General features: G+C 43.0%; 1 protein-coding gene across 4 annotated transcripts in view; it reads right to left on the reverse strand.

Annotated features, from left to right (window-relative positions):
- INSR (insulin receptor) overlaps positions 1 to 12,112 on the reverse strand; it is a 145,750-nt gene that overhangs the window by 113,184 nt on the left and 20,454 nt on the right. The gene's annotated exons all lie outside the window — the stretch shown is intronic.

The following is a 12,112-nucleotide window of genomic DNA, read 5'->3' on the forward strand; positions in this document are numbered from 1 at the left end:
ATGGGGTCTCACAGAGTCAGACATGACTGAGCAACCAAACAACAATAATAACTGCATTGTAGGGTATTGAATGGCATCCATGACCTCCACCTGCTCGATGTCAGTAGTATCACCCCCTACAATCTGCAACACCCAAAAATGTCTCTAGACATTGAAGAATGTCCTCTAGAGGTCAAAATCACCCACAGTTGAGAATCACTGCTATAGACCCAAAGAGACAGATCCATTTTTTTTTTAATGGTTGAGACTAAACTATATTGTCTATAGATTCACATTCAAGTGATCAAACAGAAAGAAGTAACTAGTAGAAAAGACAGGATAGTGACCATTTGGGGGCTGGAGGGAGAAGGGGGACTGTGTCTAGAGTGGGGACCATGGAAGGACCTCTAGAGGCAAGGTTGCTGGCAAAGTACTATTGCTCAGCCAGAGTTGGGGAGATGTAAGGTTGCTTGTGTGCATGCTCTGTCACTCAGTCATGTCTGACTCTTTGAGACCCCATGGACTGTAGCCCACCAAGCTCCTCTGTCCATGGGATTTTCCAGGCAAGAATACTGGAACAAGTTGCCATTTCCTGCTCCAGGGGATCTTCCCAACTCAGGAATCAAACCTACGTCTCGTGAGTCTCTTGCATTGGCAAAAGGATTCTTTACCACTGAGCCACCTGCAGACCACAACTGAAAGATCTCACATGCTGCCACTAAATATTGCACATGCCACAATCAAAACAGAAGATCCCGAATGCTGCAACCAAGACCCAGCACAGCCAAATAAATAAATAAATACATTTCAAAAAAACTTCTATAATAAAAAGGCCAAATGATCCTCTACCCCAAACCTTCCAGGCATTTAACAAATATGGGCTTTATCTACCAGGTGCCCCACAGTGCCCAGTTGATGAACACACTTTACCCTGTGCTTCTATGCCCTGTGGCTTGAGTTTGGGCTGGGAGATCTCAGTCCATTTCCCAAACCTGGAATCCAAGGAAAGTAGCCCAATCTACTGCTACTCATATGGTCCCACCCATGATGGATAACAGGAGCCCAAGGAAAGCGAGTGTTTTTTTATTTGTTTCCTTGCTGTTCTTTGTCGCTGAGTTGTATCTGACTCTTTGTGGCCCCATGAACTGCATCATGCCAGGCTCCTCTGTCCATGAGATTTCCCAGGCAAGAACACTGGAGTGGGTTGCCCTTTCCTTCTCCAAGGGATCTTCCTGGCCCAGGGATCGAACCTGCATCGAATCTCCTCCTACATTGGTAGGCAGATTCTTTACCACTGAGGCAGCTGGGAAGCCCCATTTGTTTCCTACTCTTGACTTTGATCTCTAGTGTGGGCAGGCATTTAGTTTGAGCTAGCAAAAGACTCTATGCTCAGTCCCTCAGTTGTGTCCAACCCTTGGTGACCCTGTGGACTGTAGCCTGCCAGACTCCTCTATCCATGGGATTTTCCAGGCAAGAATACTGGAGTGGGTTACCATTTCCTACTCCAAGCAAAGACTCTAAGCCCAAGACAAAGAGAGGAAGAGGGAGAAGGGGAGGTGGGGGACTGGGTTGGGGGTAGATGAAGAGATGGGAGAGCTGAGGTTGAGGGGGAGAATGGGGAGGAGAGGCAGAGGAGAGAGAGGAAGAAGGAAGAGGAGATAAAGGACACAATTTTGAAACCCCACCACCCACATCAGTTCTTTTTTACCAGGAAAGGGAACATTCTATGAGGCACAGGTGTGTAGAGAGAGAAGTACTGACCACAGGGAGTACCTGGGCTCCCAGCCTGACCAGAGCTGAGGTCCCCAGGACAGCCGTGGGGCATTTCAGGTGTTCAGCTACAAAGAAGAGATTTTAATTCTGAAAACAGGTATGGGGACAGGATGGGAAATAACTGGTCAACAAATTTCATCAAGGAGGTGGGAGAAAAAGAAAAACTCATCAGACCAGTTACCATGTTACCAGACAGTCAGCCACCTTTCCATAATTATGTATTTAACTCTACCCTACCTTTTTCTAAAGGACTGGATCAATTTATTTCTCTAAGAGAAAAGATAGTTGAATGAATACCCCTAAGCCCCACTCCAGGAAGGCAAGAACTTGTGAGAACTGTAGGCCTATATCTTCATTAATAAGTTTTCAGACTGTACTGTCCCCAAGATGCCAGGTGACTATGCAGTCAACTGGTTGACCTTTCTTCAGGGCTTCAAGCCTACAGAAACACTTTCTGCCTACTTATCTTATCTCCTTATTGTTATTTCTTTGACTTTCTCCCAGACTCAGCAAGGACTGTGGGGTCCCAGCAGCAAGCCTAGCTCAGCACAGCTGTCTACTCAATATCAGTGAAAAACAACCCATCCTGATTGTAGCCCCAAGTGTAACCTCTGTGATCTCTCCACCATACCTGCAGGAAAACTTCTAGCACTCAGAGCACACGATTGCACAAGCCTCTCTTCACAGTATAAGCAGCCTCCTTACCCTCGCCCTGAAGACCTCTGTGCTTTTGTCATTGCCTTTCCATCCATCTGAAACACCCTTCCCTCTTACCCTCCAAGCATCATGTGCCACACAAACCAAATTACACCTTTCCAACCACTCCAACCTGGGATAATCTCTCTCCTTCCATGGATGCCATGGCAAGTCATCACCAATACTAGCGAAGGAAGGGGAGGCTCAAAAACAAACTCTCTAGAACTCTTTATATATATATATATATGCAATGTTATTTACTTATGCATTTTATCTTTGGCTTCACTGGGTCTTTGTTGCTGCACATGGGCTTTCTCTAGTTGTGGTGAGTGGGGGCTACTCTTCATTGCGGTGCACAGATCTCTCACTGAAATGGCTTTTCTTGTTGCAGAGCGTGGCCTCTAGGGTATGGGGGCTTTCGTAGTTGTGGCATTTGGGCTTAGTTGCACATGGAATCTTCCTGGACCAGGAATCAAACCCATGTCCCCTGCATTGGCAGGTGGATTCTTAACCACTGGATCACCAAGGAAGTCCATATTCCCTAGGACGCTTGTTCTCCCCTGTTATACAAAAACCCAATCATTTCCAAAATTAAGAGTTTACTTAAAAAATTCTGATTATCTCAGTGATAAAGAAATTACGAAGACCACAAAACTTTTTCAGTATAGTGCTTTTAATTCTCTCCTAGATTTTAAAACAAAAAAGAATAAATACAAATGAAACACTCCAATGGGCCTCTGTACTACATAATCTGTTGCCTTTTTTCTAATTATTATTATCAAGATCCTGTACATATTAGACTTTTCTGTTTTCTGCATGGACTGCAATGGCATAACCACAAAGGAATTTAATTTATCAACATTCTGAAGTGTTATCTAGAGAACATCACGATTTCAGGTGCCCTAGCACCAAACATGTCTAGAATCACTGGTCTGATGACTCACTTAGTGGGGGAAGGGGGGAGTCTCTCTTGCCTTGTGACATCTCCTGCTCACTGGCCTACCTTGAATGGTTAATTGGCTCCTGCCTTTTAACTCCCCAGCCACATTGAGAGCTCCTGAGGGGCAAGGATGATATTCCATTCTTTCCAGCCCTCTCATGTCAGTGCCAGCAAGGAACAGAGGGACTGCTTTGGCCTAATGCTAAGATGTCCCAACTTCCACTGAAAACAAGCATCTATCTGGAAAGGTCCTCCTCATTTTTATAAGGGGCACAGCCAAGAACAGATGATGTTACTTTTTTTTTTCTTTAAAGAGCCATACAATTTTGGTCCATACAGCAGCCACAGGCAAGACATAAATGAATAAATGACCAAGCATGACTGTATTCCAATGAAACTTGATTTAGGGACACTGAAATGTTAATTGCAGATAACTTTCACCTCTCACAAAATACTACTCTTTAGATTTTCCCCTCAATCTCTGTATTTTTAAAATTTATTTTATTGAAGTATAGTTGATTTACAATGCTGTGTTACTTTCTGCTGTACAGCAACCTGTTTACATATACATTCTTTTTTATATTCTTTTCCTTTCTGGTTTATCACAGGATATTGAATATGGTTCCCTGTGCTGTGCAATAGGACCCTGTTGTTTATCCATCCTGTTTATGAGTTTGCATCTGCTAATCCCGAACTCCCAATCGATCACTCCCTCACCCGGCCTTGGCAACCACAAGTCTGTTTTCTATGTCTGTACCCTCAATCTTTTTAAAGTAGAAAAAAAACATTCTTAGCTCATGGGCCACACAAAAATGCTGGAGAACTGAATTTGGCTCATGGGTTGTAGTTTGCTGACTAGTCAATGGTTTTATACCAGTCTGAGATCAAACCATTTCCCAACAAAGTCTCCTAGAATAAGTTTCTTAATTACTATCCAAGCTTGAATGTCCCTTTCTGCAAAATGGGAATAACATCTTCTCATAGGCTACCATAAGGATTCCATGAGTCAGAGCTTGTCACATTCTTAGCACAGAGCTTAGTGCATTGTAAATGCTCAATAAGCATTAGCTAGTAATAAATGGTCAAAGATGTCATTGTTTATCTACATGACTGGTCCTGAGGACACAAATATAAATGCCACGGTCCTTGTATTCAGGAGAACTCAGTCTGATGGAGGAGACAGCTAACTTAAGATGGGATGAAAAGAGACATACAAATGGCCAGGAGGCACATGAAAAGATCCTCAAAATGCAAATCAAAACTACAATGAGGTACTACCTCACATCAGTCAGAATGGCCATCATCAAAAACTCTATAAACCAATTAATGCCAAGGAGGGCATGGAGGAAAGGGAACCTTCCTATACTGTTGGTGGGAATGTCAACTGGCAGCCACTACAGTCCCTGTGTGGCTCAGATGGTAAAGAATCTGCAATGCTAGAGACCCGGATTCAATCCCTGTGTCGGGAAGATCCCCTGGAGAAGGGTATAGCTTCCCATTCCAGTATTCTTGCTTGGAGAATGCCATAGACAGAGGAGCCTGGCATGCTACAGTTCATAGGGTCACAAAGAGTCAGACATGACTAAAGCAACTGAGCATGAGCCCACACAATGGAGAATAGTATGAAGATTTCTTTAAATACTAAAAATAGAGCTACCATATGATCTAGGAATTCCACTCCTGGGCATATACTCAGAGAAAATCATAAATCAAAAAGATACATGTCCGCAAATGTTTATAGCAGCACTGCTTACAATAGCCAAGACATGGAAGCAAACTACATGTTAATCAACAAGAAATGGATAATGTGGTAACTTATCTACAATGGAATATTACTCAGCCATAAAAAAGAATGTAATAATACCATTTACAGCAACATGGATGGACCTAGAGATTATCATACTGAGTGAAATGTCAGACAAATATTATATGATATTGCTTATATGTGACATCTAAAAAAATGGTACAAAGGAATCTATTTACAAAACAGAAAGAGTCATGGATAGAGAAAACAAACTGATGATTACCAAAGGGGAAAGCAAGAGAGGGATAAATTGGGAGACTGGGATTAACATGTACACATTATTATATAAAAAATAGATAACTAAAAAGAATCTATTGTATAGCACAAGGAATTCTAATCAATACTCTGTAATGACCTAAAGGGGACTAGAACCTACAAAAGAATGAATATATATATGTATAACTGATGCACTCTGTTATACAGCAGAAACCAATACAACATTGTGAATTGAATATGCTCCATTAAAAATTAATTTGAAAAAATTAAGACGATGAGATGAGATGGGAAGGGCAATAGGAAAAGGCAGCCAGAATGTTGGCAGGGCCAATTCTAGGGCGTCTCCCACCCCAGATTTCTTTGTTCTCTGCAGTTCCCCCAACTTTCCACAATGAGCACAGAGAAGCCCAGTGGTTAGAAGCTCAGATTCGGAGCCAGAATACCTGGCTTTGGGGATCAAAGCCCATCTCTACTACTTATGAGTGATGTGACCCTGGACAAGTAGTTTTACCTCCTGGGGCTCCCAGGACCTCATCTGTAGGGAGAAATCGTTGGAAGAGCTTGCTGCTGTATCATAAGCAAAGCAACTTAGTATCTGGCACAAAATAATTCACTAAGAAACCTCTGATTATCACAATAGTAGAGGCAAAGTCTGAAAACGGAAAAAGTGGGGAAAAGCTTCAACCTGAAGTTCAGACCTCTGCCTCAAAGCAAACCCTTCAAGAGTGACTGTGTGTGCGTTTAAAAATGCAGTGTTTAATATCAACAGAGCACCTTAACCTTCCGAGAATCTGAAACACAGCATGCATACTATGTCACTTCAGTAGCGTACGACTCTGTGCGACCCCATGGACTGTAGCCCGCCAGGCTCCTCTGTCCATGGGATTCTCCAGGCAGGAATACTGGAGTGGGTTGCCATGCCCTCCTCCAAGGGATCTTCCCAACCCAGGGATGGAACCTGCGTCTCTTGCATCTCCTGCATCAGCACGTGGGTTCTTTATCACTAGCGCCACCTGGGAAGCCCTCTGAAACACAGATGGAAATGCAAACTCGGAGAGACTCACCTCCCTCTGCCTCCTGCTCCTTCCTGCTTTCTTACCGATGTCTCTATGTTGCCAGCCAGTTTCCTGGTACCCAGCATGCCCCAGACTCATCCTCTCCTCTGACTGGCAGCAAGTAGCTGGTGTGGCCTCCCAGGGGAAAAAGGAATACCAGTGGGTTTGGCTAGAGCAGCTGGTCAAGCAAGTCCTGTGGTGTCTAGTCTCCAAAAGCCCAAAGCTGAGGCACCAAGTAAAGAAAGGTATTTTCCCTCTGGGGCTGTAGGTCCAAGCACCCAGTTCTCATGGTGGGTTTTCATCTGTCTGCCTCAAGACCAAAATCAGAAATGGAGCCAAGCTTTGGCAGACACTCACCCAGGGGCTGGTCTGCCCAGAGAGGCTGGTGAACTCATGGCATCTAGGAGAAGCTTCCAGAATATTCACCAAATGCCAGGTGCTGGGATAAGTGTACCCCTAGGTATCATTTCATTTAACCCCCCAAACTGCAACCCTGACAAGCAGGTGCCACAATTATTCAAACTCTTCAGATGGGGAAGCACAGGTTTAGTCCAGCTCATGTACCGTGAACAGCAGGACAGGACTCTGAACAATTTCTGTAACTGTTTGCAAATGGGTCCAGCACGGCCCATCTTTGAGGTCTTTTTTTTAAAACCCTTTTTATTCATCTTCTAGGTGGTAACCATTTCCTTTTTAAAAATAATTTTATTTATTTATTTATTTTTGGCTGCACTGGGTCTTCATCGCATGTCCAGGCTTTCTCTAGTTGCGGCAGGCGGGGGCTATTCTCTAGCTGTGCCTCACGGGCTTCTCGCTGCAGCGGCTTCTTTTGTTGCAGAGCACAGGCTCTAGATCGAGGACTCAGTAGTCGCGGCGCACAGGCTAAGTTGCTCCTCGCCAGGTGGGATCTTCCCGGACCAGGAATCGAACCCGTGGTCTCCTGCATTGGCAGGCAGATTCTTGACCACTAGATAACCAGGGAAGTCTGACTTTCGGGGTCTTAATGACCCATCCATGTCTGGGGCAGGGAGCGATTTTCTGACCTGGAAGACTAGAGCTTCACCCCATGCTTTCACCCACAGACCCTCCCTCTTGCCACTCATCCCACAAGTGCATTCAGTCACATGTTCAATGTCTGCATTTGCTACCAGAAGAGCCTCTCTAAGGAGACAGGAGCTGGTCACTTCTGTGTCCCCAAGGACGGCACGACCTGGCACACAGTAGGTTCTCAATAAACACAGCTTGTGACCCAGCTTACATAGACCCCTATCCACTCCGCTCATTCAGAGTTCCTTGTATTTGACCTCCGTTTGCATCTCCACCCCAAATATGTAGACAGAGTGATGGAGAGGAAGCAGCTCAAGACACACGCCAGAGTGATTATCCTTTTAATTTACTTTAACCATTGAGAACCTTCTTTTCTCTCTTTGCCCAAATCATCATTGTTTGGGGACCAGGTAGGAAAGGGGCCATTGTAGAGAATGTTTAAACTGGGTCCAGAGGACAACCCAACACCTTCATCCCAGTGGTCTGTCTGTCTGGTCTGGTCTGTCTTTTGAGTTAAAAATGTATTTTACAAATTCTTGGGTTTTTTTCTAGTTCTACTTGAATATATACATAAAATCATTATGAAATTAGCTATCCATTCTTCATAAATTGCAAATCTGATTTTCCAGGGATTTTCTTTTTATCAGTGTGGTACCTATGATATTTCAAAACTCCATCAGAAAATTTCCCCCTCGTTATGTCTTGAGATAGGTTAATTTGCTATCCAAAAGTATATTTTTTTCCTATCCCTGAAAGTTTCTGGTTCTTTCTAGCTTTCACAGATGCAATTATCCTAACACTCTTCATATCCTGTTTTCTAATAATTATGGGTGTGAATTAATGTTAAAAAGAAGAACAAATAATGATTCACTCTGCTTAATTGATTGTCCATGCACATGGGTGGGTCATTATTGCAACATAGATATCTACACTCCAGATCCTTAGTAGAAAACTAAACCTTAAACTCTTTGTTTTTGAATTACACATCTGATCTGGAGTAATGATCTTTATGGAGGACTCTCTGAAAAGGATGCAATCCGTCCTTTTCTCTAGATTTCTGGTCTGCTGACAGATCTTGGAGATTTCCAGAACCTGGCAATCATGCTAGAAAGAGGCTCAACGAGGTGCTGGAGAGGACTCCAGGGAAATTGAGGACTTGATGGTACTTTTCACAGGTTTGTATCTGTTGCCTAAGACAGGGTGGGAGGAGTATCTTCTACAGATTCATGTCAGTCTGTTTTACCTTGGAAAATCCCACACAGTGTTGGGTAAGCCTTCTAAAGCCACAGCAACTAAGTAACATAAGCATTTTAAAAGCCAGAGAAGTATGCCCATGTTCATAGCAGCATTGTTCACAGTAGCCAAAAGGAGGAAATGACCCAAATGTCCATTGATAAATGGATAAACAAAATGTGGTCCATTCATACAATGGCATATTATTCAGCCCTAAAAAATAAGGAAATTCTGACACCTGCTACAACATGGATGATCTCAAGAACATTATATTCAATGAAGTAAGCCAGACATAAAAATAAAAGTGAAAAAAGAGACAAATACTGTATGATTCCACTTATATGAGATCCCTAGAGAAGTCAAATCCACAGAGACAGAGAGTAGATGGTAGGGGCAGGGCGCTGGGGGAGGGGAGGGGGAGTGAGTGTTTAATGAGGACAGAGTTCCAGTTTGGCAAGATGCAAAAGTTCTGGAGATGGATGGTAGGGATGGTTGCACAACAATTGACTGTACTTAGTGTCACTGAGCTGTGCATTTTAAACAGTTAAGATGGTAAACATTATGTTATATATATTTTACCACAATCAAAGAAATTGAAGGGGCAAAAAGCCAGAGCTGAGTTGTACTGGATAGACAAGAGTGTAGCTTCAAATAAACAATCATTTCTTATCATCTGTGACCAGGAGAGGACAATGTCCTGGCGCCAAAAGAACTGATGCTTTCAGACTGTGGTGCTGGAGAAGACTCTTCAGAGTCCCTTGGACAGCAAGGAGATCAAACCAGTCAATCCTCATGGAAATCAACCCTGAATATTCATTGGAAGTACTGACGCTGAAGCTGAAGCTCCAATACTTTGGCTACCTTATGTGAAGAGCCAACTCATTGGAAAAGACCCTGATGCTGGGAAAGATTGAGGGCAAGAGAAAGGGGTGACAGAGGATGAGACGGCTGGATGGCATCACTGACTGGATTTGAGCAAACTCTGGGAGATAGTGGAGGACAGGGAAGGGTGGCATACTGCAGCCCATGAGGCTGCAAAGAGTCAGACACAACTTAGTGACTAACAGAGGGCCCCACCACAGGATTATGAACCAGGAGCAAACACTGATTCTATATGCCAGGAACCAGTATCTGGCACAGGTCTCAACTTCTCAGCTGCAACCTTATATGCAAAGCCACGCCTTCTCTGGTGATGAAACCCCCAGTGTAGGAAAACAAGCCTTGTTCTCCAAAGCACAAGATTAAAAACAAAACCTACTCAAAACATCACGGACATTTTTGCAGATAATACCATCCTGGATATTTTGACTAAAATAGGTACAGAAATAAATCCACAGAGGAATGTCTTAAATTATATCTCAAGACGTGTGAGTATGGAGCAAAAATAAGAAACTGATTTTGGAGAACGGAGCATTGGGATAAAAGTGTTCACTGTTTTCTCCCAATGCCCCAGCTACTAGTAAGCTCCCCACCTCTAAACAGAGCAGGCACCCCTGCCCCCCCAAAACACACACAGAGATGCTATTTTTGTATCTCAGATGTGGTGCAAACTCCAGCCATCTTTTATTAGCTGTGTGGCCTTAGGCAGGTTAAAAACCTCTCTGGTCTCTAAAATAAGGATAACAGGATTCCCATTGCAGCTGTGTGTCCTTGTAACATGGTAGGGCCTACACAGCCTCTCCTCCCCTCACCATCAAAGAAGGTAACCCCCTTACCTCCGAATTCATCAGCATATTCACTCCCACCCAGATTATTCACCCCCACCGCCACCTCAGAAATCTCGCCACCTCAGAAATCTCCCCGTTCTATGAAATTCCAAACCCATGGGTGGTCCTCTACTTTTGCCAAGACTTTGCCCCAGTTTTGATCTTTCTTCTTGATCATAGCTTGGCTTCTCTGTGTCCCTGACCTACCGACGTTCTCAAGATTCTTCCACAACATAACAACCATTGTTCCCTTGTCCATCCACAAACCACCAGATTCTCCCTCCCCTCACTGGCCAAACTCTCAAAAAAGAGGTATCCGCTCTCTCACCTCCTGTTTTCTCCCATTCAACATCTCCATGCATGATGATTCCTTCCTGGAACTTGAAGGAGCCCTCCCTGCTGAGTCTATGGATTCTACTCAGGACTGACTTCTCCATAGCTATGTGGCTTCTCCATAGCTTTGGGCTCAGATGAGAAAACCCTCTTTTTTCCCTTCCCTTATCTTTTGTGATACAATCGTTAAGCCACCCACTCACTTTCTCTGTCTCCATCTCATATTTGCTAATTCTTCCCAGGGAATTTCACAGCATGTGAAAGAGTCAATAAAACAATAAACAACTAACAAGTTTGTGTTGGGAACTAGCCTTCTTGGATATTAAAACATTATAAAACTACATGGATTAGAACGGTAATAACTTCAGCACGTGGAAAGGCAGACATATTTATAGAAACTCAGAAACAGACCCCCAAATCAATGATGAAGGGGTAAATTTCTGCAATAAATGGCCTTGAGCCCTCACCTAATTATTTGGGGGAAAATGGATACCCTTGAAATTTTTTTAATGATAATAATTAAAGTTAAGATAGAAAACTTGGAGGAAAAAAAACTTTCATTTTATGGATAGAAAGGGACTTTCTAAGCATAAAATAATATGAGATGCATGCAAAAATTCAGGTCTGAACTCCATAAACATTTTAAGCTTCTCTGGCAACGGACAACCAGAGTATTTTCATCACGGAACAAAAACATCTGAAAATGTAATTGGCAAAAAGTTAACAGTCTTTGCTATGAAAACCACACGCAGATTAATATTTCAAAAACCACTAAGGCACTGAAAGATAAATGGACAAAGGATATGAACAGGAAGAAAAAACCTAAATGATAAATAAACATGTTTTAAAAGGTTCAACCCTGATAGCAATCAAAGAAATGCAAATAGAAACAATGACAACACACCAGCTCCTCCCTCCAGTAAATTATGAAAGATTTTTCAAACAACACTCCAAGCTAGCCAAGGTGTTCCCTCTCAGCCAGTGCTAGGAGGAGTGCCCGTTGGTACAACATTTCCGGAAAGCTATTTGGCAATCAATATCAAGAAACTTTGACCCAGAAATTTAACTTCTGGAAAACCAAAATCTGAAGGAGAAAAAAAAAAAAAATGCTCAATAAAGCTTCCATACCAAAATGTTCAACCCTCTTTGTGAAAACTAGAAATAATTTAAATACCCAATGACAGGAAAAGTTAAGTAAATCCAGACACAACAGAGCCACTAGCGGGAAATACCCCCAGTAATCGTGGAATAAGGATGGCCGCTTTGTTTTTATTCTTTACACGTTCCTTTTTCCAAATGCCTACCATGAGCAATCTTAAATCAGACAAGA

The sequence above is a fragment of the Bos javanicus genome, chromosome 7 (genome assembly GCF_032452875.1).
Source record: "Bos javanicus breed banteng chromosome 7, ARS-OSU_banteng_1.0, whole genome shotgun sequence".
NCBI classification, from domain to species: Eukaryota; Metazoa; Chordata; class Mammalia; order Artiodactyla; family Bovidae; genus Bos; species Bos javanicus.